The sequence below is a fragment of the Nelumbo nucifera genome, chromosome 1 (genome assembly GCF_055504915.1).
Source record: "Nelumbo nucifera cultivar China Antique chromosome 1, China Antique-T2T, whole genome shotgun sequence".
NCBI classification, from domain to species: domain Eukaryota; kingdom Viridiplantae; phylum Streptophyta; class Magnoliopsida; order Proteales; family Nelumbonaceae; genus Nelumbo; species Nelumbo nucifera.
In genome coordinates this window covers 200,042,093-200,069,719 of record NC_142649.1, presented here as the reverse complement: position 1 = coordinate 200,069,719, position 27,627 = coordinate 200,042,093, and the positions used below count along the sequence as shown (strand labels likewise).

Sequence of the window (27,627 nt, the reverse complement as noted above, 5' to 3'; positions counted from 1 at the left end):
AATCACCTAAACTAGAAAAAATTTGTTTGTAAATAAAAATTAAGTTTAATAAATGAATTTGCTGATGAAGAGGCAGTAGATTTTTGCCTCCTACTTGTTAGAGACCAAATTTTTTCTTTTCCACTATTGGAACTTGTTTCGAAAATGGAAGATGCATTTGTACAAGTTGTAGATTTCTTATACCATGCTATTTAGATTCATATAAACAATACATTTCAAATAATAAACTACTAATTTCTTCTTTTTATTTCCAATTTCAATATTCATATTTTCACAATATGTTTCAAGTAAAGTATCTAAATCATCTTTCCTAATCGTAGGATATAATATTGTAGCTAAGCAATAAAGAGGAGAATATTCTCCCAATATTTTTTAAATTTCTCCCAGTATGTGACCATTCAAGCCTACTAAAACTTAAAATTCTTTTTTGTAAAATTTGGCTTTCATCAATAAAATGATCATTGACACAAATATAACATATATTAAATTTAGAGGTCCAAATTAGACCTGTTCATGGGTCGGCTCAGCCCGGACGGGCTTGAGCATGAGTTTTAGCCCACAGGTTTGACCTCGGGCCTAAAAGCCCGGCTCGATATTTTTTTAGGTTGGGCTTAGGATTTGTCTAAAAAGCTCGGCCCTACCTGACTTTTATATAGTTTAAACTTTAAACCCTAAATTACATCTATCTTCTTTCTCATTCTCAATTTCTCACTCTCAGACTCTCAGAACCGGCGAACCCAGTTGCACTATTTGCACTCTTCAAACTTAGGCACCGACAGCCGGTGCCACCAGAACTAGGTCATCTTTCTCCGACTGGCACTGTTTTCATCTTCTATCTTCTCACTTTTCTTGTCATTCTCAGTTTCTCACTCTTAAACTCTCAGAACCGGCAAACCCAGGAGCACCGTTTTCACTCTACGAACTCAAGCACAAGCAGTTAGTGCCACCAGAACTAGGTCGTCTCTCTCTCTCTCTCTCTCCGACGGAGAGCGCTCTCTCCCTCTCTCCGGCCGACACCGTTTTCATCTTCTATTTCTCACTTTCTCAGTTTTCATTCTCACTCTCAATCTCCCAGGAACTAGCGAACTCAAGCACCGACGCTCAAACTCCCAGGTTGGGCATTGGGCTCGAGCCCGGGCTTTGGGATTTTTATGAGGGTCGGGCTCAGGCCCAAGTTGTAGGCCCATTGGCCGGGCTGGGCTCGGGATCATGCCTGAAAAATTTCTCTTAATGAAGAGCAAAAGCCCGGCCTGGCCCATGAAGATGTCTAGTCCAAATATCAGAAGTAATTGCAACTTTAGAATTAAGATTTGATAAAATATAAATTAAATTTTGTTTATATGAATAAGAAATTTTTAAAGCATCTAATCTAATAGTATTCCTAGAAACTTTTTTAAATTATGGATTTGCATAATTATATAAAAATCTTTCAAGTTTAGTATTTTTAGCTAACAAAAATGGTTGTTCAACATGTACATTATATTTTGCTAACTCTTGCATCATTTTCTCATAAAATATTTAAAAGTATGAAAAACCCCATGCCCAATTTGTGTTTGTGTTGTTTGTTTCCTTTTTTTCTTTTTCTTCTTTCTCATGGGAGAGCAAATGTCTACCCAAGTGGCCAGTACCACCTTTGCTACAGTAGCTAAGATTTTTCCTACATTTTTTACAAATGACTTTTTTTTCCCTTCCCCTCAACTTCCTCAACTTAGTGGCCCTCTTTTTCTTCCCCCTAGTATCAATACTAGGGGTGGAAATTCCATCAATTTCAATAGCATCCATATCGGTGCTAAAATTATCATGTTACGACTGAATATTGTCAACATTGAACATGTTGATGTTGGGGAATTAGTTTTGGCAAGAGCCAGCCACTTTTCAAATTCTAAAATATAAAAACTAATTTAATTGCACTTACCTGGATTGTTGATTTAGAATCTCAATTTGATTTCAACGGTTGAAGCCTCCAAGTCCAAGTCTCCCAAGTTGCTAACTTGAGATACTTGAGTAAGCCTTCTTGTTGAAACTTCAATAAAGTTAAGAATTTGAGAGTAAGAGAAAGTATGAGAATATATGAGAGATTAAGAGAGTATGAGAAGACAATTGTTGAATTGGTGTGATGAGAATGGTGGAGGATGTGGCTATTTGTAAGAATTGAAAATAATTCAATGGCCCAAAATACCCTAAAAACTAGTCATTTTTTAGTTGTTGAGAGGGGTATTTTGGTCATTATAAAGTTATTTATCTCTTTACCTAAATGCTCCCCCAAACTAGTTACTATGTAACTGTTAGGGGCATTGTGTCATTCTCTCCCCCCCCCCCCCCCCCCCCAAAAGCCAAAATACATAAATACATAGCTGCTTATAAATGTTGAGGGGGTATTTTTGTAAAAAAGACCCAAAAAAGCTAAAACTAGTCATTGGGAGGGAACCCCAACGGCTAATTTCTCGAGCGAGCTGCACTCTGCCCACTTCGAGCCCACGCATTGTGCCGGGCCGGCCAAAAATCATGCTGGGCCACAGGTGGCACGACCCATTTTATAATTCTACTTACAGCCCAAGACTGAGCCCATGGATCACAAAATATGCTTGAACCTGAAAAATTAACTGAGTTTGAGCAAGTATGCGGGGCTATCCAGCCCATGAACAGGTGTAGGTATGAAAAGTGCACTTGAAAATTAATTATGGCAATCGCTCTTTGAAGATTTGTGTATGTGGATTTTACTTTCTTTAGCTTTTTTTTTCTTTGTTACTTATCATGGTTATTAGTAGTGTTTTAAAACCCGACCTGGATGTTGAACCATTTTCCCTCTAGGCCACATGTCACTGGTTCAACGACCTGGATTGAATAGCTCCACCCGTGACAAAAGTGTGTGTGTGTATAGGTATTATTGCAAAATTATATAATATATACATAATAATATACTTATATACATATAAACTTGAGGTTTAATTTTTTCAATGTTGCAAGACTCGGATCGGGCTAGATGATCGGACCGGTCCAGTCCGGTTTTCAGAACATTGCCAAAACCGTTTCATTTTCAGTCCTATTTTCAAAACCATGCAAAAAGATACTTGAGGAGGCCTTCAACCAGTGTCTAGGCTCTCCAACAACAATATGGTTGGTTTTTTGTTTTTGAAAACAGAAACCAAATCAACCAAACAAAATCTTTTGGTCCATCACTATCGAACCGAGCAACGAAAATGTTTGCAAACCATTTTTCTTTTTTTTTTTAATTTTTTTTGGCAAAGTCTCATTGATTCAACTAACTGCATGAGGAACTGTTTCAGGGGCTTCATTAATTACACCTAGGGCAGATTGCATTGTCAATGACCTTATGCTTACAAGAGCAATGGCCTTAACGAAAGTTTTTTTTTTCTTTTTTTTAATTCTTGCATCTCTACAGAGATGAATGAAGCAAACGATTTTCCAGGTGTTATTTTTTAAACCATCCCTGAGATGTAATACGTACTAACCAGTTTTTCTCAAACAGTTTGCTTCTCAAAATCATTATTTCACATACAACCAAACCAAACACTGTAAACTATTATCATTTTATTTTATGTAATTGTTTCTCTAAATCCAATGCTTGAGCGGTTGGTGCCGGGTCAACCATGAAATGCATGTAAGACCCCACGTGTACGGATCTGATGTGGGGTGTATCATAAATTCATAATTGTCCAACTGAATGCAATGCATCTTGTCGTAAAGGTTGACTAGTAGTCGGTTTCCAGATCCTTCAATCAAAGGCCCGAGTGGTTCAACCCAAGTGGCGTTGGAATGGGCCTCTCAGGAAGTGGGCCTTACCACACAAATTCGTCCGTTGGGAACTGACAACTGACAAGTGGATCTGTTTCTCAAAAGTGGCACCCAACCACCCTGCCTACTGGCATGTGGGTTTTTCCTAAGCTAAATTGTCCATTTTATCCTTCTTCTTTCTCCCTCGTGCTATATTTTTAACTAGCGAGGTCGGGGACCCGTGCGATACACGGAAAAATCTGAAAATTTTAACAATTTTATTTATTATTAATTAATATTAAATTAATAATCAAAATTTGTTGTTAATTAATTAAAGTATTCGAAGTTATTGTTAATATCTAAAATTTTAATAATTGTATTTTCATTTAATGTTGATTTATAGAAAATAATTATCGTTAATTTAATATGAACAAATATTTTTTAATAAATTTGGCTTTATTAATAATTTATAGTAGTTTTAATAATTGTTATTATTGTCATTATTTTTATTATTTTTATTATTTTTAAGTGAAATTTTGATTAACTTTAAATAAATAAAAATAATTATAAAAGCTAACATTTTTATTAATTTCACTAATAATTAACAATTATATAGGAATGACAATGGGATGGGTTCAAGGTGGGGCACCCCATCCCTGTCCATGCCCCATAGTCAAGACACTCTACCCCCATCCCCGCCCCGTCCCTAGTGTCAGGTGGGTTCAAGACAAGGCAACCACTCCTTGATGTCAGGTTAGTTTGGGGGCAAGGCACCTCACTCCTCATCAAGGATGGGGAATCCTTAAACTTCCTTGCTCCGTCCCCAATATTGGGCAAGTTCAAGTAGAGGTGTAAATCGAGTCATGTTGGGCCGAGTCTTGGGCCAGGCCAGGCCACGGACCAGACCAAGCTATGAGAAGTCCATATAAAAAAAGAATGTTTAATTTTTTATTTCATATGATTTTTTATGTATACAACTAGACCCTATTCATGGGCCAAGTAGCCCGACAGCCCAGCCTAGCTTGACTCGCTATTTTTTAAGCTTGGACAAAATTTCAGGCTCGTGGGCTCGAGATTGGACTTTCCTAATAAATATCAATTTACTATTAGGAAATATAAATTAGCTTATTAATTTATTAAATTATTACTAAATTAATATAATATTAGTTTATAAAAGTATACTAAAAATAAGTCATTTTGTGTACAGCTCGGGCTTCGAGCTCTAGCTCGAGCTTCGAGCTTTATATAAAGGCTAGTTTTGGGCTCAAGATCTAGGCCTGATGGTCGGGTCGGGTTCGGGCTTGCACATTTTCTATTGATAAAGAGGCTCGTGTTAATTATAAAAATATGATTTTTTACAAGTTAAAACTTTTAGTTAATTCTAGTCTAGTATAAAAAAAATATATATAACATTTCTATATATTAGTAAAAAATTTGTTATTTAAATATTATGTAATAATATTTATCATATATGCATATAAATTCCAAGTTAGGTTTATTAGGGGTTGTTTAGCTTGGGCCCTATCCACTTTTTTTTCTTAGCCCCAAAATTTACTCCCGGTGGAGGGGTGGCCACCGAAATTTTATTGACATGTAGAAAAAACCTTGGAGGGGGGAATGTGAAGCCTTACCCCTTGCTCTATATAAAGGAAGCCTGGCTCATATTAACATAAAGTGTCCAGGCAACCTAGAATCAACGTATTCTCAAGAAGGGAAGACCTATACCATCTGCTGTCAAGTTTTGTACGTGTGAAGGAAGAGTATCTGTGCAATTATATATAGTTTTCTGAGACGCTAAGCAACCAAACTTTGCAAGAGCATCCACCGGTTGTTTAGCCTCTCTCTAAATAAGAACACAAAAGAAATCCAACATATTTGTAAGATCCTGTATCTAAGACAATCAAAACCAAAGCTTACAAGGGGATGTACAAGTACCATTGAGTATATCAATCAGAAGTTTGGAGTCTGATTCCACAATAATCTTATCTAAGTTAAGGGCAACTGCCAGGTGTAAGCCATTCAGCAAAGCCATAGCCTCTACAACTAAATTGGAGTCCAAACCATAAGTGTTAGAGAAAGCACTAATAAAACCATTTCTTCCATCTCTGATGATACCCCCTCCACCACATGGGTCAGGATTTCCTCTAGAAGCACCATCAACATTCAATTTAAAGTAACCCTCCGAAACCGCCAATAAATGCACCACCTTGATGTATCCACTCTTAATTGGGTGAATCCACAATCCCAAACCCTGTAATGAGAGTTGTTGATTAAAACCCACCTTGTGGGTGAGATTTAGAGGGGAGATACCTCATGAATTCATCGCACTATCACCCAAATCACCATATTAAAGCATCTGCATTTATTTTCCATTCTGCGCCCGTTTCTTTCTTTCTAGATTTCCCAGACTACAAAACAAGCAATCAGCCTTACTGTAACAGCCCATTGATTTTTTTTCAAGGCTGCTGAAAACCAAACAGAGAGAAGCTCCTTAATACTCTCATTACCCCTGAAAGGGAGCCCAAGCAATCTGCTAAAGAAAAGCCAAATTTTCCGAGCTAGACAACTATGCACCAACAAATGGTTGATATTTTCCTCTGAGTGATCATGACAGCAGACACATCTGGATACAAAAGGGACTCCCAAATCCTTTATATCAAAATCCACCCTACCTTCCCAACTGTAAGTTTCCAAACAAATAAGCTTATCTTGGTGGGCACTAAAGCATTCCAAACTACCTTGTACCAGTCCACCATAGGATGAGCAGTCCTATAGAAGGACCAAGCTGATTTTATAGAGAAATCCCCTTTCGCCTCAACAAGCCAAACTATCTTGTCTTGGTTGTTACAGAGCTTCACACCTTACCTCTGAATACTACTGAGAGCGTCCTCCTCAAGAAAACCCCTAACCTGATCCAGGCGCCAAATTTCTACCTCATCAACAACATCACAAACTCTCAACTGCAAATTTAGACCATCTAGTTGAATGGCTTTCTCAATTAAAGGACCATCCATGGTCCAATTATCAAACGAGAATCTGATTTCTCCCCTTCCCACTAACCACCTCGAGAGCTTAGGCCCTATCCACTAAAGCCATCATTGGACTCTGAAAGTTTGATACCCAATTAGACTTCGGATCTGATTATCGCTGATAATATGTGGGCATGGTGCATATCTCAACTAGACATAACTCAAAAGAAAATAGTTGCTTGAGCCTCTAAATTTATAGATCTAATCAGGTTAGGTTAAGTTATAAACGATTTGTTACTTTTTGTTATTAATTATTAAAATATTGTTAGCTATTAAATTATTGTATTTATTTAAAATACAATAATTTTTGGAAATGATCATATTTTCATAAATATGGCTAATTTCTTGGCTAAAACTAATTAAAAGTAATTTTCTGGTAATTAAATATAACTTTTTGGTAATTAAATGTAATTTTCTACTATTTATAACATAAACTATAATTATTGTTAATTACAAGTTAAAAATAATTATAGTTAAGTATGTTACTATTAATAATTAAAATATATTATTTATTTCATTATTATTCAATATTTTTGCAATAAAATACAATTAATTTAATTTTTTAATTATTTTTAGTATTTAAATTAAGCTTTAGGTTTTTCAGAATTTTCGGATTTTTAATTAATTTTTTATGTTTTTTCATTATTATTCAGTAAGTTTTGCCTATGAGTAGTTTTCAACAATTTTAAGTATTTTCATCATTTGTTTTTGCATATTAGTCACAACAAAATTAATTTTCATTTGCTTTCAGTAAAAATAAATTAAATAACTAAATAAATACCATAGTTAATAAAAAATACAGATAATTTTTAATATTTTTATAATTTCCGGCTTGGGTATTTTTTAATAAGTTTTGTTATTTTTAATAATAAATACTATTAATTGTACTTTTTAATTATTTTCAGTAAATACCCTTATTAATGTAAAATATTGTTAGTTTTCAATATTTTTTATTATTTTTAGAATTTTAATTATGTTTAGGTTTTTCAGAAATTTTTGAATTTTAATTAATTGTTGGTATTTTAAAACTATCAATTAATATGTTTTATTAGCATTTATTAAGGTCTGAACTCATAAGTTATCTAATAATATTATTAAAATTATCAATTAATATTTTTATTTTTAAATTTATTTTTATTAGTGTTTTTTAAGTTGGATATTTAAGTGGAAATGAAACACATTTTTAATATTTAATAAGTTTTGTTAATATTTATTTTTAGTGGAAGTTTAGTGGATTTTTAAAACTGGACCGGGTTGGAAAAATCGAGAACCGGTTAGGTGATCGGTTCTGTTTTACCCCAGAACCGTTATTTCGCCAAAAACTATTGATTTGGTCAACAAATCGCTGACCCGGGTGATCAAACTGTTTGAACCGTCCAACAGTTTTTCCATTTTTTATTTTTTTATTTTTTTTGTTAGAACGGGCCATCCATTCGGTTCGAATGGTCGAACCGGTTTGTTGTCCGATTTGGTTTTAAAAATCTTGATTTATATTAATACTATTCTCTCTCTCTTAAATGTAATAATAACATGCACTAAAATAAGAGGCCATGGAAAACCCAAAGGTCTCTTTCTCTCTCTTCAATGTCTTTTTTAAATGTAATAATAACATGCATTAAAATAAGAGGCATTGGAAAACCAAAAGATCTCTCTCTAATAGTGTGCAACTTTATTGATTTAATCAAGATAAACAATGATTATTGTTTTATATTTTAAAAACAAAAGAAAATAAGAAAAAATAAATAAATGGAGAAAATAAATAAATAACTTCTCTCAAAGGAGAGACATGCTGACATGTACCGTCCAATTTTAATATATATATATATAGATAGATAGATAGATAGATAGATAGATAGATAGATAGATAGATAGATAGATAGATACCATGGTATTAAGAAGTTAGTTAGGTTTAGTATTCAACTTCCTACAAGAATGCCCTTCAAGCTCATACTTGGGTACTTAAATGCTTCATTTATGATTTCTACCAGAGATTGTCTTGGTGAGGACATGGGCATGGATCAAGATTGAATTGATAGTGAGACCCAAACAGGGATGGGGAGTGAATTCCCCACCCCGCCCCGACCCTCGATTATATTTTGAATGTATATCATATATTAAATACATACACATATAATATTAGTTAAATACTTATGACATTATTTATATTATATATATCAAAATATATTTAATTTTTTTATATTTAAAAAAATTTCCCTCATTTTAAGTAAACATATTTTCTAAAAAATCTTTTAGTTAAAAATTTTGGGGATTTGGGTCTTCGATAGGAGACCCGTCTCTGTTGAGGATCGGGGATGGAGAGACACTTTTATATCCACACTAAGGATCAAGATTGAGACAGGTATTTGTTTCAAAGCTAGAGTCGGGGATGGGGAGTATGGTCCTTACCTTGAACCCATCCTGTTACCATTCCTAATTTAGCTTGTTCTTCCCCTTTTCTTGTATAACGAAGGCCTGACCCTATTGTATAGCAATTTCCCATCTTTTAAATTCTCTAATTTCCAACTTCCTATGATCTTTGAATAAATATGCTTGTAGCAATGCCAATGGGAGCATGATTACAATGATAGTAGTAAAATTGCTAGGAAGAATTTGGTTACAACTTCGGGTGGTGAATACAATGGCTCGAAGAAGAAAAGTGGAGAAATGAATGGTTAGGAATTGAAAATAGAAATTTTGTTGGAAGCTAACAAAGGGGCTTAACACCAAGAATCAAAATATCATATTGGACAATTCAAATATAGACACAGATGCGGATACACTTTGGGAACATATGGATATAGACGAAAAATATCAAAACACTTGAATATGCTAGAAAATGCATACAAATCAAATAAATACATTAATAATACTAAATCTAAACTGAATTATCTATGAATAAGGTATAACACACGAGAAATGCACACGAGAAATGCACACTTTAATAGGTTATATGAAGAGAAAGATTGCAATCAACCATACATGTACGCATCATATAATAACTATCACTTAAAATTTTCAATTTTTATTAAATTTAGAAAGAATTATTTATTTTGTATTTTTATATTAATAATAGCTCTATGTTTTCAAAGAATAAATATGTTTTCATCTTTAACGTAAAATTGTTTTATTTTACCTATAATTGTAAAACAAAAAATAAATTTTGCTTGGAAAATTTATTTATTTGGTATTTTTGTATAAATAATAACTCTACTTTTTCAAATAATAAATATGTTTCCCTTTTTAACATATAATATATTTATAATGTAAAAGAAAACATATAAATCATTTAAGGTAGATAAAAACTTATTACAGTTTTTGTAATTATAATTTTCAATCTTTATTAAAATTTGAAACAATCCAAAAGCGATCGATATACACTTTCATCAAACTAGGCATCAATACGCTTTTATATCAATGCATATCAAACCGTATTCATCGATATGACTCCATACAAAGATGTATTGTGCTAATGCATAAACTCATTGTATACATACCCAATCGTGACATATCCCATATCCATGACTATTATATGAATACAATACACCCTGTATTGAAAATATATTATTGCTATTTTAAACCTTGCTTAATACTCCTTCGTTAGTCCTCGCACATGTAATGGGGGATATTGATTATTGAAGGTTTGAACGTATACGTGAACAAGTGGCAACAACGTCTTTTAGTGAAACCAACAATATGATAAACTCATTGTGGACTGTGGTGGTCAGTAGATCCGGCCTCCTCTTTAGGCTCAATTTGGAAGGAGTACAAATGCAAATACATACAGTACAAATACATACAAAATAATACAAAACACAAGATTTTGCACTCTACAAATTTGCATTTGTACTCCCTCCAAACTGAGCCTTAGTAATTACTAGAGGCGTAAGTCAGGTTGTGTCGCCCACAACCAACACGATTTTGAACCGACCTGGTATGATGACACGTAGGCCATGCCAGGCATGACACGATCGTGTGGGCTGTGCTGGGCTAGGGCTTTCAAGTCCATGGGCCGGCATAGCATGGCATGGCCGCAGGCCCGCTACGGGTTGAGTGTAGCTCATTGAGAAAGGAGCCGTTGGACAGTTGGGGCCCTTGGGGGATGCCCCCAATAGCTAGTTTTAGATTTTTTAAGGGTTTTTTTACATAAATACCCCCTCAATCAACAGTTATAAGCCTATAAACAACTATATAGGGGATATTTATGTATTTGGGCTTTGGGGGTAGAAAAAGACAATAGTGCCCCCTCCAACAGCTATATCCTATATAACAACTAGTTTAGGACTTTGGGGGCATTTGGGTAAAGCGATAAATGACTTTATAATGACCAAAATACCCTCTCAACAAATAAAAACAGCTAGTTTTTAAGGTATTTTGGGCAATTGAATTTTTTTTCAATTCTTATAAATAGCCCTATCCAACACCATTCTCATCACACCAATTCAGCAATTCTCTTCTCAATTCTCATACTCTCTTAGTCTCTCATCTCATATGGTCTCTGAGTCCTATACTATCATACACTTAGAAATTTAGGAGGAAGCTTTGAGGCTTCAACCGTTGAAATCAAGTTGAGATTTTGAATCAGTAATCCGACCATCTGGGTAAGTGCAATTAAATTAACTTTTAGTTTTTAGAATTAAAAAATGGCCGACGCCTCCTCCCGAAACCAATTCCCCAACATTAAGTTCACTAACCCAATTTGAAAAATATTTAAAATAGAGGAGGTTGAAGGGAAGGGAAAAAGAGTCATTTGCCAAAAATGTAAAATAAAAAGGCTAGCCACTTTTGCAGACATTTTGTCTTCAATGAGAAACAAAAAAAAAAGACATATACTTTAAAGATTTGATGGATGTTGAGGATAAATTACAAAATAAAGGAGGACATGGAACTAATACACCTATGTAGTAGATGATTAAAGTTAAGGAGATGGAGTAGTTTTTCAATTTTCTTTAAACTATTTTTTATTTTTCAACAATGTAATTTTTTATATTTTAAATAAAATAAAATTCCTATTTTTCCAATTTGTTGTCCATTTTGTAGTTTGGTAAGTATTTTTGACAACTCAACAAGGGGAGCCTAGTTAGCAATTTCCAGAGTTCGAATGTCCGGCCACCTCGTCATAAAATCACCTCGGCGCAGAGTCACATCGGCATAAAGGCACCTTGGCGCCTAAGCCAGTTCGGGGCAACCTAAGTGACACATAATTGACTCTAGAAGCTTCCCAACAGACTCCGAATATCACGGGATCACACCGCGTAATGGCAGGCCTTATCCTCTCCCCGCCTGGATTGGGCGGCGATGATAAACTTCATTGACTGATACGTTACTCTCCGACTAAAGTGGAAACAGATCTCATCCACTCATGCCACAGATCCCATAACTGTTTCGCGAGACCCATGATAGCTCACCTATATAAGGGCTTCAACCCCTATAAGGTCCAGGTACACGTGCGATTACTTACACTCAAGTTCTTTAGCACTCAAACTTTAGCTTACAACTACTACAAGAATACTGACTTAGGCATTGGAGCGACCTCCTAGGGTCATCCACCCCGGTCCCTCTTATCCTTGTCCTGTAGTTTGATCCAGCTCGTCACGCGAGTACGTACAGACAATCCCTCCAGCTAGGAGCTTCTAGATCGCACATCGTGACTTATGTATTTTTAATTTTAAAGTTTCATTTTCAGCCCATTTGCTTTATCATTAGGTTTAGCAGAAAAAAGCTTGGGATATAATTCATGTGAAATTTGAGGTTGAAAACATTGAAAAATCTGCCTTGGAATGATTCAGGTTCTATAAAATCCGATTTCCAAGTCAGGCAAAGGAGACAATCAAAATGGGTTACGTAAAACCCGTATCAAGAAAATTTTAAAAATAATTATAAAATGTCCATCAAAGTTCCATTTAAAAATAAAATTAATTTGGGAATTGGCAACTCTAACTATTAGGGGCTAAGGGGTCCGCTTGGCCAAGCCAAGACAAGCTTGGCCTAGAAATTCCGAGTTTTAGCTTAAATTTTGTGTTTAGGCTGGGCTTGAGCCAGACCTTCAAATTTTACTGTGACTACTAATTAAATAGAAATTGATGACCATTATATTTAGTAATATTTAAGTAATGCTTAAAAAACACAACATTTAATCATTAATAAAGTATAATTAACAGTAATTAATTATTTTTGTTACAAAATGCTAAAAACAATATTATCTTCCTTCCTCATAATGGTTGTAGGTATCTTTTAGTGAATAAATCTCATGCATATTTCCATCATTAACCTATTTTAGCATATTTTTATAGCCTTCTTTCATTTCGTATTTTACACACACATAGAGAGGCCTATTCTATCATTTATTGTTGAATTAGCGGCAACAAATGAAATCCATGTGACATAGGTTTGCCCATTCAAAGCATAATTGGGGAAAGAAGGTGAATTAAGATGGGACTTGTTAGATTGATGAACGTCCATGGAAAATCAATGTGAAAAGCAAAGTTCAAAACATGGTAATATATTGCTACATATGATGATGTTTATTGGTTTATGAATGTCCCTATAGAAATTAGTGTGTGAAACAAAGTTCAAAATATCACATATAACACATTGGTGCATATCGTCGTATGATATTTATCATTATTTTGAATCTACTGAAATGCTATTTATATGGAGTAGTAAGTGTGCATGTGCTTTGCACATGACAATTCTAGATGATGATAATGTTAGTAATAATGTATCCAAATTTTTTTATAAACTTTATATATTTTTTATTTTTTATTATTAATCGGATGCATATTGCAAAATTCAAATCTAATTACACAAACACTTCATCCAAATATGTGATAGTCGGGTCGAGTTGTGAAGTTTCAAGTATCATTGATATGCCTACTTGCTTGGATAGATTCTTCTTTTTGTAATATTTAATCTTTTTGGTGTATCTTTGTTTTTGTTCATTCATCAAAAAAAATGTAAAATTTAAATAGAGGGAATTGAATGGGTGAAAAGTAGTAATTCAATTTAGAATTTAAACCTCAAAATTAAATAGAGACTAAATTCAAAAATGAGTATTTTAGTCAAAAGAAGGTTCAACAATCCGATTTATATTCTAATAGTAGTGTAAATAAAGAATTACAGATGTGTTCGGCTTTTTTTTTAATTTTTCTTGTATTTCTGTGTGTAAATATAATTCTAATATGTCACACTTATTTTTTGTTTAATATGATAAATATATGATATTATATATGAGCCTTAATGTTCTTTTTTTTGCACAATTTATGTATTTTTATATTTTATTAAGTTTTATTATTTATTTATGACATTAAAGGTTAAACACATTTGACCCAAAAGTTGAACTATTGATCTTTGTCAATCAATAAAATAATTTCATTTTTTGTCAGTTCTAAATTATTTATTTCATTTTCATTATCAACAAAAATAATTATTGATTATTACATTATTTTTTTTAAATTAATTAATAAAAATATCATAAATGTTTATAATTTTTTCTACATTTTTGCAATTTTCAATATTTATATCTATTTTAATTTTTTTTACCTAACTATGACTTCGTAGGTTTGATAAATTTGATTTGGATGGTTAAATTGCTTAGCCACCATTTGGATAAAAAATGATTTCGTTTTTTCAGTCAGTTTTAAAATATATGAGCTTATATTGTTAAAAATATTGGCATAGATCTAATTAACAACGTTTATTAGTGAAAAATAAATTAAATATAGGATTTAATAAGAGAAAAGAGAGTTAATACCTTAATTATAAGATTTATTGAGAGAATATTAAATGAAGTGAAAAGTAATAGTTGAAATTACATTTTGAACCCTTATAATTAGAGATGGACTAAATGCACAAATATGGACATTTTAGTAACCATCAAAACTGGCATTAAAGCTGTAATAAAATGATTTTTGTACCCTTTCTCAAACAAAAAAAACAATAGAGGGTAATTTTAGTAATAAAAAAACTTTCACTCCACCTGCACTTTTATATATAGTATAGATAGATTTAGTGTTGGAGCTGCCTTTATGTTTAAACATAAGGAATCCCTCCCCATACATTCATATTGTAGACATATCAACCCAAAAAGAATATAAAGAAACAAATTTAAAAATGTGTAAAATGCAAAAATAAAAAGAAAAAGAAAAAAATTGTGCTTTGCACTTTTTTTCTGTTTTTCTTTTCCTTTTTTTTTGTTGCATTTTGTACATATTGAAACTTTCAACCATGTGTGGAAGAAAACCCCACATTCTTAGAAAAAGATTGAAACTCCAACTGCTTCCAAAGGGAGAAGGGGACAAGGAAGACATGGATGGTTTGGTTTCTTTAAGACCAATATTAGACATTTAATTATATATGTTATTGATGGAGGGGATGCATATATCCATTTCATTACTGTCATATAGAGTAGCCTTTTTTCTTCACAACTTGCTATTTATGGCTGGGATGTCCATGTTTTACTCGGGGGCCACACTCATCGCAGCAAATTTGAACTCATCAACTTTCTTGCTTTGCTTTCATGACCAAATCAAGGTGTTGATATAAACTTTTTAACAAGAAAGATAAAGAACGAAAATTCATAAGTATACCTTGAAGTTGAGCTTCGGGCTGCTGGTATATCTAGGGATGAGTGGGCTTCAAAAACCCATTGACTCGAGTGGTCGAACCATCGATCCGTTGACCCGTTCAATGGTTTTTGGCCATTTTTTTCTATTGGGAACCATCCAAGCAATCGATTCCGTTTTATCCTAATCTTGGTCCTTATCCAAAAACCGTTGAATCGGACAGTTGAACTGGCAACCCAAAAATTGGTGGCCAGAACGGTTTTGTCTTCAGGTCATATGAGTCACACGCTCGAATGACATAACACGTATGGTACTGCCTAATGGACCTCAGACACTCAATTTTTTGCTTGTAATTTTTTTGTTAGAACGGGTCATCCATTTTTTTTAATTGGGTATCATCTAGGAAACCAGTTCCATTTTACCCCAATCCCGGTCCCTAGCCAAAAACCGTTGAATCAGTAAACAACCCATTGACCCGAGTGGTCGAACCGTTAACCCATTGACCCATTCAATGGTTTTTATCCATTTTTTATATTTTTTTATTTTTGTTGTTAGAACGGGCCGTCCGTTCGAACCGAACAGTCGAACCATCAACCTGAAAACCGGTGGCCAGAACAGTTCCATTTTCGGGTTGTATGAGTGACATGCTCGAATGACATAACACATATGATATTACCTAATGGACTTCACACACTCAATTTTTTTCCTGTAATTTTTGTTGTCAGAATGGGTGGCTCGTTCGAACTGGATGATTGAACCGTCGACCTGAAATCTAGTGGCCAGAATGGTTCCATAATTTTTTGATTGCTATTTTTTGTTGCTAGAAAGGGCCATTCGTTCGAACCGAACAGTCGAACCGTCGACCCAAAAACCAGTGGTCAGAACGGTTCCATTTTCGGGTCATATAAGCCACACGCTCGAATGACATAACACGTATGATACTATTTAATGGACATTACAAATTCAATTTTTTGCCTATAATTTTTGTTGTCAGAACGGACCGTCTGTTGGAACCGGATGATCGAATCATCGACCGAAAAACCAGTGGCCAGAATGGTTCTGTAATTCTTTGCTTGTAATTTTTGTTGTCAGAACGGGCCATCCGTTCGAACTGGATGGTCGAACCATTGGTTGTCAGAACGTTATTAACAACACTTATCAATAATAGTAAGTAATTATACTATTTAATTAAATAATCATTAATGATAGTTTTAATAATATTATTCAGTTATTTTAATATAACAGTAAATATTAAATTTATGAATAGGATTTATTAACAATATTCATTAAATTAATAATTACCAAAATTAAATTAAATTAACAGTATTTATTAGTAATAGTAATTATAATAGTTTATTAAATAATCAATAACAATACTTTTAATTATTTTTGAATTTATTAACAGTATTTATTAATAAAAATATTTATAATTTTAATTTAAAGTAAATATCTATTTATTAACAATATTTATAATAACAGTAATTATTAATTATAACCACTAATTATATATTTATTTAATTACTGTAATAGTCAGTAATTTATTAATAATATTTTTTTAATAACAGTATTTATAATTTTAAAGTAAATATGTAGTTATTAACAATATTTATAATAACAATACTTATTAATTATAATCACTAAATATATATTTATTAAATTACTGTAATTAATTACTATAATAATTAGTAATTACTGTTATAATAATAACAGTAATTTATAATAGGATGTTCTCACGTGGGAATCTACTTGCACGAGTAGATTCCATTTCGTACAAGGAGAGAGCACCCCAATCGTATTAATATATATATATATATAGAGAGAGAGAGAGAGAGATTTGATTTTTAGGTTTTAAACTGCCACAAAGAATAAAAACCAAAATAAACAGGAAAAAATCCCAAAATTCACGACTAAAGAGTTAGAAGTCATAGAATAATACAAGAATACTTGTATATAGGACGGTCAATGGGTCGGGACATGGTAGAACCAGTCCTGAACAGACAAGATATGTTAAGGTCCCAAAACCCAACCAATCAGTTCTCGGGTCTATCAGATTTGACCCAATGGACCCAATTATAATAAACAACATTCTAAAAATATTTTACATGATATTGGAACAAGGTAGAACCAATCATGACCCGATAATAATTGGGATGAAAAAACAAGAACCAAGTCAAACCCGACCCATTTTGACAGCTCTACGGGCATTATGACCCTACGGGGCAACCAAAGTCAAACTAGGCTTGGGTCAAAGAATCAAAACCCTAACCCACCCTATCATGTCATGTTGAGGTGCTATTTAACATGACCCATTGACACCCCTAAACCCATTTTGACAGCTCTACGGGCATTATGACCCTACGGGGCAACCAAAGTCAAACTACGCTTGGGTCAAAGAATCAAAACCCTAACCCACCCTATCATGTCATGTCGAGGTGCTATTTAACCTGACCCATTGACACCCCTAAACATGTTCTTACTTCTAACTACTTGTAAGGGTGCAAGTCGGGTAAGTTGGGCCGGATTTATGGTCAACCTGGGCCCAACCATAGGATTTATACCTAAGGCTCAAGCCTGAGGTCAATCTTGATCTTTCCAACCCGGGCTCAGTCTGCATCGAAATTTCATGCACTCGGATTGGACTTCAGCTCGAGCCGAATTCGGTTAATCAATCAATTTTATATATAATTGAATCAGACTCTGGTTGGGTCAGACCGAATTGCACTCCAATAAGCCATTGCAAGAAACTAAAGATGGAAAAAAACTAAGGGCCTATTTGGTGGATCTTTTTGGGAAGATTTTTTGGTAGCTCTGACAATCAAAAGACGCATTGAGCTTTTACATGAAGATCTGAGCAGCCCGAAGCACGTTTGGCAGACGCACATCTTGCCGTGCGTCTTTCCGCATCTTTTCAAAGTATCAACACATATCAGCCCGTATCGGCCAATACGTATCGTTCCGGGACCCCTCCAATACACCCCTACAGTGAGAGTATCGGAGGTCTGACCGGTTTAGGGGGTAGAGGAGACCTAAACCGGCTCCCTAAACCAATTGCGAAGAAAATATACAAAAAAAAAAAACAACTCCAAAATGTGTATCGATTCACCCGATACGCCCCTATCGGCGTATCAATATTTTGAACCTTGCGTGCCATAATAAAACGCAAAAGACACGAGAAGTTTCATTTGGAGCTTCCCGAAATCAGCCCAAAATGGGCTTTTCGCATCTTTTTGGTGTTCCATCTTTTGGCGGCTAAATCTTTTGTACGCCAAATAAAAATAGACCAAAAATTGGTCTTCCCAACTTGTAAACAACCAAAAAACCGCACAAAAAGACACGCCAAACGCAGCCTAAAAAATTTTACGTCTAAGATGTGTATCATTGATGAAAAAAAAAGTTAAAACAAGACGGGTGAAAAAGAGCTGGAGCTCCCTCTTTGTGCCAAGGCCCCAGGGGCCCATCTTATTAATTTATTTGTTTTCTTATTTTATCCCTCCAATTCATTGACGAATAATAAAAGCCGAATTTCTCTTTATGTTTTTGCCACTTCTCACATAATTCTCTCTTGCTTTCTCCAAAGTCCAAAGTCCTAAGCCCTCCCCACTTCTACTACGATATTTTTGGGTCTAAACTCCTTTGCGGAATTGAAAATAACTCCGAGGATTTCAAAGGAAGTAGTCTAAGAAGTGAAAACTTGGAATGAAACTAGGAGGCGGTAGAAGAACAGCAGTAACGACGGGAATCACCCTAGTTATCGTGGAGTGAGGATGCGTAGTTGGGGTAAATGGGTGTCGGAAATCCATGAAACAAGAAAGAAATCAAGAATATGGCTTGGAACACTCCCCACTCCAGAGATGGCCGCCCGAGCCCATGATGTTGCTGCACTCGCTATCAAAGGCAATTCAGCTTTCCTCAATTTCCCTGAGCTGGCTCATGAGCTTCCCCGTCCGGCCAGCTTATCGCACAAAGACATCCAGGCCGCTGCTGCCAAAGCAGCCGCAGCCGCATTCGACAAGCAACCAGCAAGTTGCGAAGTTGAAACCGAAGACCAAGGCGAGCGGAGCCAATCAGAATTTCCAATTTCAAATTCCCCAACTCCCATCATCACGTCGGATGACACCCGAGGAGAATTCTCAATGTTTCCATCCACAGACGAAGACTTACTGTTCGACCTGCCTGATTTAGTCCTCGACCACACCACTACTCCAAACATATTTGACTTCTCTTCATCTTTGATGTCGCCTACTGCAGCCAACTTCGGATTACAAATGGATGAGACTTTCTTATTCTGGGAGTAACCAGTAACCAGTTGACCACCCAGAACTCATCTTGAATCCACGTCGTTTCAGAAATTAACCAATCAGCAGCATAGACGTTTGGTCTTCCAAATCATCTCCCGTTATTTCTATCGCAACTTCGCAAGTGACCTTTGCCCATCTCAAACGTTTGAAACTTTTGGCATTCCAACGGTAGGAGCCTTCACTAGTCACTAGCTATCTTCAGAGAGGTTTGGACCGTTTGATTTTCCAATGGGCAATGGGTAGTCACGTTGTTTTATTTTTAGGTAGAGTTCTTCAGAGGCTGCGGATAGGCAAAGCCCTAATTTATACTTCTTCCTATATTTATAGATCTGGATTTTGGGTACCTTCTTCCTATATTTATACTTCTTTCACAGACTGAAGCAGGATCATATTTTCCCCTTTTGTACTCACAAGAAGTATATCCAGGTAATCGTTCATACTCTCCAAGCAAATATCAGCCTCAGTTTGCTTCGCCGGAATAGGGGTCTGAAATGAGAAACGGAGTGGATTATTCGTTTCCCACTGTTTGGTTGAGTGGAATCAGAATCTCATTCTCATTCTTGCTAGTTCCTTGTCTCTCCCTTACAAATTAAATCACATTCCTGTTGATTCCAATTCTCATTCTCATACTCGTTAGGACAGTTGTATCTTGCCAACTGTACATCCTCAATTATAACCGACTGAACACACACACACACATATATATCTGTAATCCTCCCATTTAATTTAATACAAGAGAGAGAAAAGACTTTCTTCTCATTCGATACCTGCCTTCATGGTATCAGAGCGGTGATCCGCTTGTTCATCCGCCGTGACGTTCCTTTGTTTTCTTCTGTTTCTCAAGAATTAGATCCTGTTCTTCAATTGTTCTTCCGCCGTAACGTTCATCTGTTTTCTTTCTGTTTCTCAAGAATTAGATCCTGTTCTTCAAGTATTCTTCAAGTATTCTTCAAGAATTCGATACCTATTTTTCAAGAATGGAGATCGGAGTTAACTCTCCATACTTTCTTCATCCATCCGACAATCCAGGTGCCATACTAGTTTCATCTCCACTCAACAGAGATAACATCTCGTTGTGGCAGCGAGGGATGACCAATGCACTCAAAACAGAGAACAAAATCGGCTTCATCAATGGATCTCTACCACGACTTACTGCCAGTGATCCCGATCTCAATGCTTGTATAAAATGCAATGCCATGGTAGTGGCGTGGATTTTTAACTCCCTAACCAGCGTTGCTTTCATTGAGTTAACAATAGATATATGGAAGGAACTCTAAGAGAGGTATTCTTAGGGCAATATTCCCCGAATTCACCAACTGAAATGCGACCTTGCTTTACTTCAGCAAGGAGATTCATCTGTAATTGGTTATTTCACCAAATTGAAGACATTGTGGGACGAACTCAATGTCTTCACAGTTCTTCCAAAATGTACCTGTGGAACAGCAAAGTTCTATGCTGCTGAACGTGAAAAGGAAAAAATACACCAATTTCTCATGGGACTGAATGACCGGTTTAATAGAATTCGCTCAAGTATTCTAGGAATAGAGCCATTACCATCCCTCAACAAGGTGTACACGCTTGTCACCCAGGAAGAGCGACATCAGATCGTAGTTTCCCCATAGCCACTGCAACCAGAAGTTGTCGCACTAGTTGCAAATGGTTCCAACAATGGAAACAATCGATCAAAATTTTATTGTGACCATTGTAAGCACACAGGGCATACAAAAGATTGGTGCTATGTGCTCAATGGATATCCAACCCATTGGAATCGGCACAAGAATGAGAAAATTCCTTCACAGCAAGTTAATACCTCAGGTGCTAACAAGTCAGTCTCTTGTGCATCAATTGATACAAGTCCCATGGCTCCCGTAAATGAATCTTCTTCAATAGTAGGTCTTACCATGCACCAATATTCTCAACTCATGTCTCTCTTAAATCGTGAAACCTCTAAATTTGCTGCCAACACCACTGCTAGTAAGTCTTTTGAAACATCAATAGAATGGATCATGGATAGTAGTGCATCTGACCACATGGTTTCTTCACCATCCTATTTCCATGTTTCTGAAGCTGTCCATACTTCTGTACGTCTTTCAAATGGCTCAGTCACTTATGCTACTTGTCGTGGTTCCATTTTTATGGGTTCTTGTACCTTACATGATGTTTTATTCGTTCCAACATTTCATTGCAACCTCTTATCCTGAGCAAGATTACACAACAACTAAATTGTGTAGCTATTTTTTCTCCTTCTGCTTGCACACTTCAGGACCCGCACTTAACAACTATGATTGGGATGGGTAGACTTCAGCACGGGTTGTACCACTTCATTTTTTCTCCACCACCAATGGTTGTTAACTCTTCCACTGCTCCCATCAGTCCTGAACTATGGCATCAATGGTTAGGCCATACTTCACGATCCCGCATGGAACTCATACATATCTACTTCTAGTTTAGACAAGTATTATGATACTTGCCATATGGCCAAGCAAATTCGGATTCCTTTCCCTATTAGTAATACACGTAGCCCTTCTCCATTTTTTTTTATTCACTGTGATATTTGGGGAGGCTACAAAACTCCTTCACATTCCGGTGCTCGGTATTTCCTCACTATTGTTGATGACAATACACATTGTACATGGACCTATCTGCTTAAAAATAAATCAGAGGCTAGTATTCATCTTATGGAATTTTGCACCATGGTTACTCGGCAATTTAATGCTCGTGTAAAATTTGTTCGATTTGACAATGGTTCTGAGTTCACTTCTGGACCTGTGCAGAAATATTTTAGCAACCAAGGTATTCTTCACCAAAGCTCATGCGTTGCCACACCCCAACAAAATGGGGTGGTTGAGAGGAAACATCGCCATTTACTAGAAATGGCCAGAGCCCTGAAATTTCAAGGGTTCTTACCCAATTTATTCTGGGGTGAATGTTTACTTACTGCTACATATCTTATCAATTTACTCCCTACACTAATATTGTCCAACATTTCTCCCTACGAAGCCTTGTTTCACAAGAAACCCTCATATGATCACCTCCGGGTGTTCAGATGCCTTTGCTACGCCCAAGTAATTTCTAAACCTTTGGACAAATTTGCTGCCAGAGCTGAACCTTGCATTTTTGTGGGCTACCCACATGAACAAAAGGATTATCGGGTCTATAGTCTTGAAACCCAAGGGATCTTCACTAGTAGAGATGTTGTTTTTTATGAAACAAAATTTCCTTACAAGACTAGTCCACTTCCCTTCCAAGATTCTGGCCCAACTACCGTTATGCCATTACCACCAAACCCATATGATCTTGAATATCTAGGCCCAACCACAAATAATGGTTCACCTACTGAATCGGTCCTTAACCCATCACAAGACCATGGGCCTATTGATCAGCCCAACACCCAAACTTGTGAGCCAGTCCAAGCTCCCATTTCAGTCCCAATACATATCCCTCGTCCTTGCCACCATCCCACAGCCCCAAGTCGGTTCAATGATTATGTATGTGACCTCCCACTCTCCATTGGCAAATAAAACCATATTTTTTTGGATGTTGAACCAAAATCCTATGCTCAAGCAGCCCAAGATCCTTGTTGGCGCCAATCTATGACTGATGAAATAGCAGTTCTAGAGCGTAACAACACATGGAAAATTATATCTCTTCCTACAGGAAAGCGTCCCATTGGCTCCAAATGGGTCTATAAAATAAAGTACAAAGTTGATGGTACTATTGAGCGCTTCAAGGCTCATCTTGTAGCAAAAGGACACACTCAGGTTGAAGGTCTTGACTATCATGACACTTTCGCTCCAGTAGCAAAATTGGTGTTGAAAAGCAAAAAGGTGGGACAGTCGGTGGCTCACCGAATTTGCAATCGGTGGCCCACCGAGTTGAGCCCACCATTTATTCGGTGGCACACCATTTGCAAACCACAGATTATGGTTTGCTTAACCATGAAGAAAATTTTCTTAAATCCCCATTATACCCCTCAGCTCAAGTATAAATAGTGGTCCCTCCTATGTTATTTCCCATTCCATTCTCCATTTCATTTCAGTGTATAGTGTATAAAGTGAGTTGAGAGGAGTATTGAGTTGGGTGTATTGAGTGTCGGGTACAGGTGTGATTTCGAAGATGTCACTTTGTATTTTCTCCTATTTATAGTAAGAAGGAAGCTCCGAGTTGCTACCCGTGGACGTAGGCAATTTGGCCGGACCACGTAAATCTGGTGTTCTATTTTCTTTCTTTATTTATTGCTATATGCTTTCATTCTGTTTCTGTGCACGTATAGATTACATTATTTCCGTTGTGCAATTCCAACAATTGGTATCAGAGCCACACGGTTCTGTTCTAGGATTCTGCCGAAATCTGTATTTGTTGTTCCGGTATACACATGTTGAATATGGCGAGTTCGAGCTCTACCCAGTTCGATATACCGAAATTCAACGGATCCAATTATGCAATTTGGAAGCTGAAGATGCATGCTATGTTGGTGAAAGAAGATTGTGCAATTGCCTTAGAAGGAAAAGAGAAGAAGCCTGCTGATATGAAAGACGAAGATTTTGAGAAGAAAAACCAGATAGCCATGGATGATATTCTTCTTGCTTTAGAAGATCCAGTTCTATTCAATGTGTCCGAGGAAACCACTGTCAAAGGTTTATGGGACAAGTTGCGGAATCTCTACGAGGGGAAATCGATGTCCAACAAAATCTTTCTCCGACGATAACTCTACAATCTGAGGATGAAGGACGGAGCCTCTTTGCAAGTACACTTGAATGAGTTCAACACTCTAGTAAGCAAATTAGTAGTTGTAGAGGTACGTATTGAGGACAAAGAAAAGGTTGCTCTTTTGCTTTGCTCTATTCCAGACTCTTGGGATAGTTTGATAATGAATTTGAGCAATACTAAAGATCTATGTTGCTTACGGAAGAATCTCGTAGAAAAGTTGGTGGGAATTCTTCAGGTGACGCAATGATGGTATGAGGTAGATTGAATGAGAGAAGCGGTTCTACCAGAAATCAAACGAGATCCAAGTCAAGAGGCAACAAGAAAGGACTCAAGTGTTGGAATTTTGGTAAGAAAGGGCACCATCAAAAAGATTGTCGGCAACCCAAAGCAAAGCAAAATCGGCCCAACTTTGACAAAGATCCGACTTCAAATAATTAGGAAACATCGCAGAAGGAAGTGATTCATCAGAAGATGGTGAGGTACTACCTGTTGATTCCTGTAAAATTTAAAGCATAACTAGATATTAGATTCTGGTGATTCTTTCCATATGATGCCGTGTAGAGATTGGTTCTACACATACCAATCGTGCAATGGTGGGACTTTTTACATGGGCGATAATAGCACATGCAAAATAGTGGGAGTTAAAGACGTTAGAATTACTATGTTTGACGACATCACTCGTACAATCTCTGGTATACGGTATGTTCCTGAACTGCAAAAGAGTCTCCTGTCACTGAAAAAGTTTGATGAAGACAGTTACAAGTTTTCTGGAGAAAAAGGCCAATTGAAAATCAGTAAAGGAGTTATGATAATTGCAAAAAGGCAAATTACAAGGTAATCTATACCACTTGATCGGGGATACCATGGTTGGCGATGCCATCGTTGCAAATGCTGCGATCGTTTCCATCATGATTTGGCACAAACGTTTGGGTCATATGAGCAAGTAAGGACTTAAGGTACTTCTTGATCAAAATCTACTTCCTGGTTTAAAATCTACTGATTTGAATTTCTGTGAAGATTGTTTATTTGGGAAACACCACAGAGCTAGTTTTCCCAAGTCTAAAGCTAGGAGTAGAGAGGTATTAGATCTAATACACTCTGATATGTGGGAAGCTACTACGGAATTTTTATTATACTTTGTCTATTTTATTGATGATTTCTCCAGGAAAGTATGGATATATTTGCTCCAACGGAAGAGTGATACTTTTTCCTATTTCAAGAAGTTCAAAGCTCTAGTTGAAAATCAGAAGGGGAAAAGAATTAAGTGTCTGAGAACCGACAATGGGAAGGAATATACCTCGAAAGAATTTGAAGATTTTTGCAATGAGCATGGCATTTTGAGACAGTATACGGTTCCACGAACTCCACAACAAAACGTTGTTGTTGAACGGATGAATCGTAACTTATGGATCGAGCTAGAAGCATGTTGAGTGCAGCTGGGCTGGAGCAGTGCTTTTGGGCAGAAGCAGTCAATACAACATGTTACCTAGTAAATCACTCTCCCACTATGGCACTTGATTGCAAAATTTCAGAAGAGGTAGATTGTGGGATCCTACTACCCACAAGATAATTGTTAGTCGAGATGTTGTATTCAATGAAGATTCGATGCAGAAATAATTAAGCTCTAAGACAACAGAGAAAGTTGAAGTGGAATCTTTTCAAAAGATTCAAGAGCAACAAATTGATACAATGTTGATGTACCTGAAGAGCACGTTGAAAATTTTGAAGGAGAGACTCACGGTGATCAAGGTCGATCGAGGAGAGCTACAAGACCTCCTGTCTGGCTTCAGGATTATGTAACAACTTATGCTTTCATTACAGAAGAGCACAAGCCTTGTTTATACTAGGAAGCATGCAAATGTCCAAATGTTCGTCATTGGCAAATGACAATAGAGGAAGAAATGGAAGCTTTGAAGAAAAACAAAACTTCGGACTTAGTCAAACTACCTAAGAATCGAAAGGCCATTGGTTGTAGATGGGTGTACAAACTCAAAAAGGACACTAGCGGGAATATCGAAAGATACAAAGCTCGACTAATTGTAAAATGATATGCTCAGAAATTAGGTATCGACTTTAACGAAATATTTTCTCATGTTATTCGATCAAGTACTATTCGTATTCTATTGAGTATGGCTGCAGTACTTGACTTGGAGCTGGAGCAGTTAGAAGTTAAAACTGCATTCTTGCATGGTAATCTTAAAGAAGAGATTTATATGACTCAACCTAAAGGCTTTGTCGAGGACGACAAAAAGGATCTGGTTTGTCAACTGACCAAATCACCTTACGGTCTAAAACAGGCGCCAAGGTGTTGGTATAATCGATTTGATTCCTTCATTGTGAGTTTGGGCTTTAGCAAATGCGAAGTAGATCATTGTGCCTACACATACTTTGGTAATGATCACTTCATCATTTTGTTGTTATATGTTGATGACATGCTAGTTGCAGGTACTGAAGTGATGATTACAGTACCAAGAACCTGCAACTAGCATGAAGGATATGCAACTAGCTAAGGAGTTTGACATGAAAGATCTAAGGGCGATTAATCAGATTCTTGGGATGATGGTATATAGGGACAGAAAGAACAGGAAAGTCTGGATAACTCAAAAGAGTTATGTTCAAAGGGTCTTGCGGCGCTTCAACATGCAAGATTTCAAACCAGCCAGTATCTCATTTTCTGTTGGTTACAAGTTGTCTTCGGAACAATCACCTAGCACTGAAGCTAAGAAGATAGAGATGTCCCACATACCATATTCATCAGCAGTAGGGAGCCTTATGTTTGCCATGGTGTGCACCAGACTAGACATTGCACAAGTAGTGGGAGCAGTCAGTAAGTTTATAGCAAATCCAAGAAGAGATCATTGGACTGCGGTGAAGAGAATTCTTCGGTATTTGAAGGGTACTTTTGAAATCTCCATTTGTTATAGTGGCCAAAGCTTAAAACTAGTTGGTTATGTGGATGCAGACTATGCAGGAGATCGCGATATTAGAAAATCAACTACTGGTTATGTGTTTTCTTTAGCTAATGGTGCAGTGAGCACTAGGCATCAAAATTGCAATCTGTAGTGGCCTTATCTACAACAGAAACAAAATATATGTCAGCTACACAAGCATGCAAAGAAAGTATTTGGCTAAAGAGGTTGTTTGAAGAATTCCACATCAAGAAAGAAGTGGTGACTATTCATTGTGACAGTCAAAGCGCATTACACTTAGCAAGAAATCCTGTCTTTCATGCACAGTACCACCTTGTTCGTGATGTAGTTGAAGATGGGCAGATCTCGTTACAGAAGATCCACA

General features: G+C 36.1%; 1 pseudogene; it reads left to right on the top strand.

Moving 5' to 3' along the window:
* The first annotated feature begins 17,792 nt into the window (after positions 1-17,792).
* LOC104602443 (ethylene-responsive transcription factor ERF039 pseudogene) lies at positions 17,793-19,620 on the top strand (annotated as a pseudogene).
* The last annotated feature ends 8,007 nt before the right edge of the window (positions 19,621-27,627 follow it).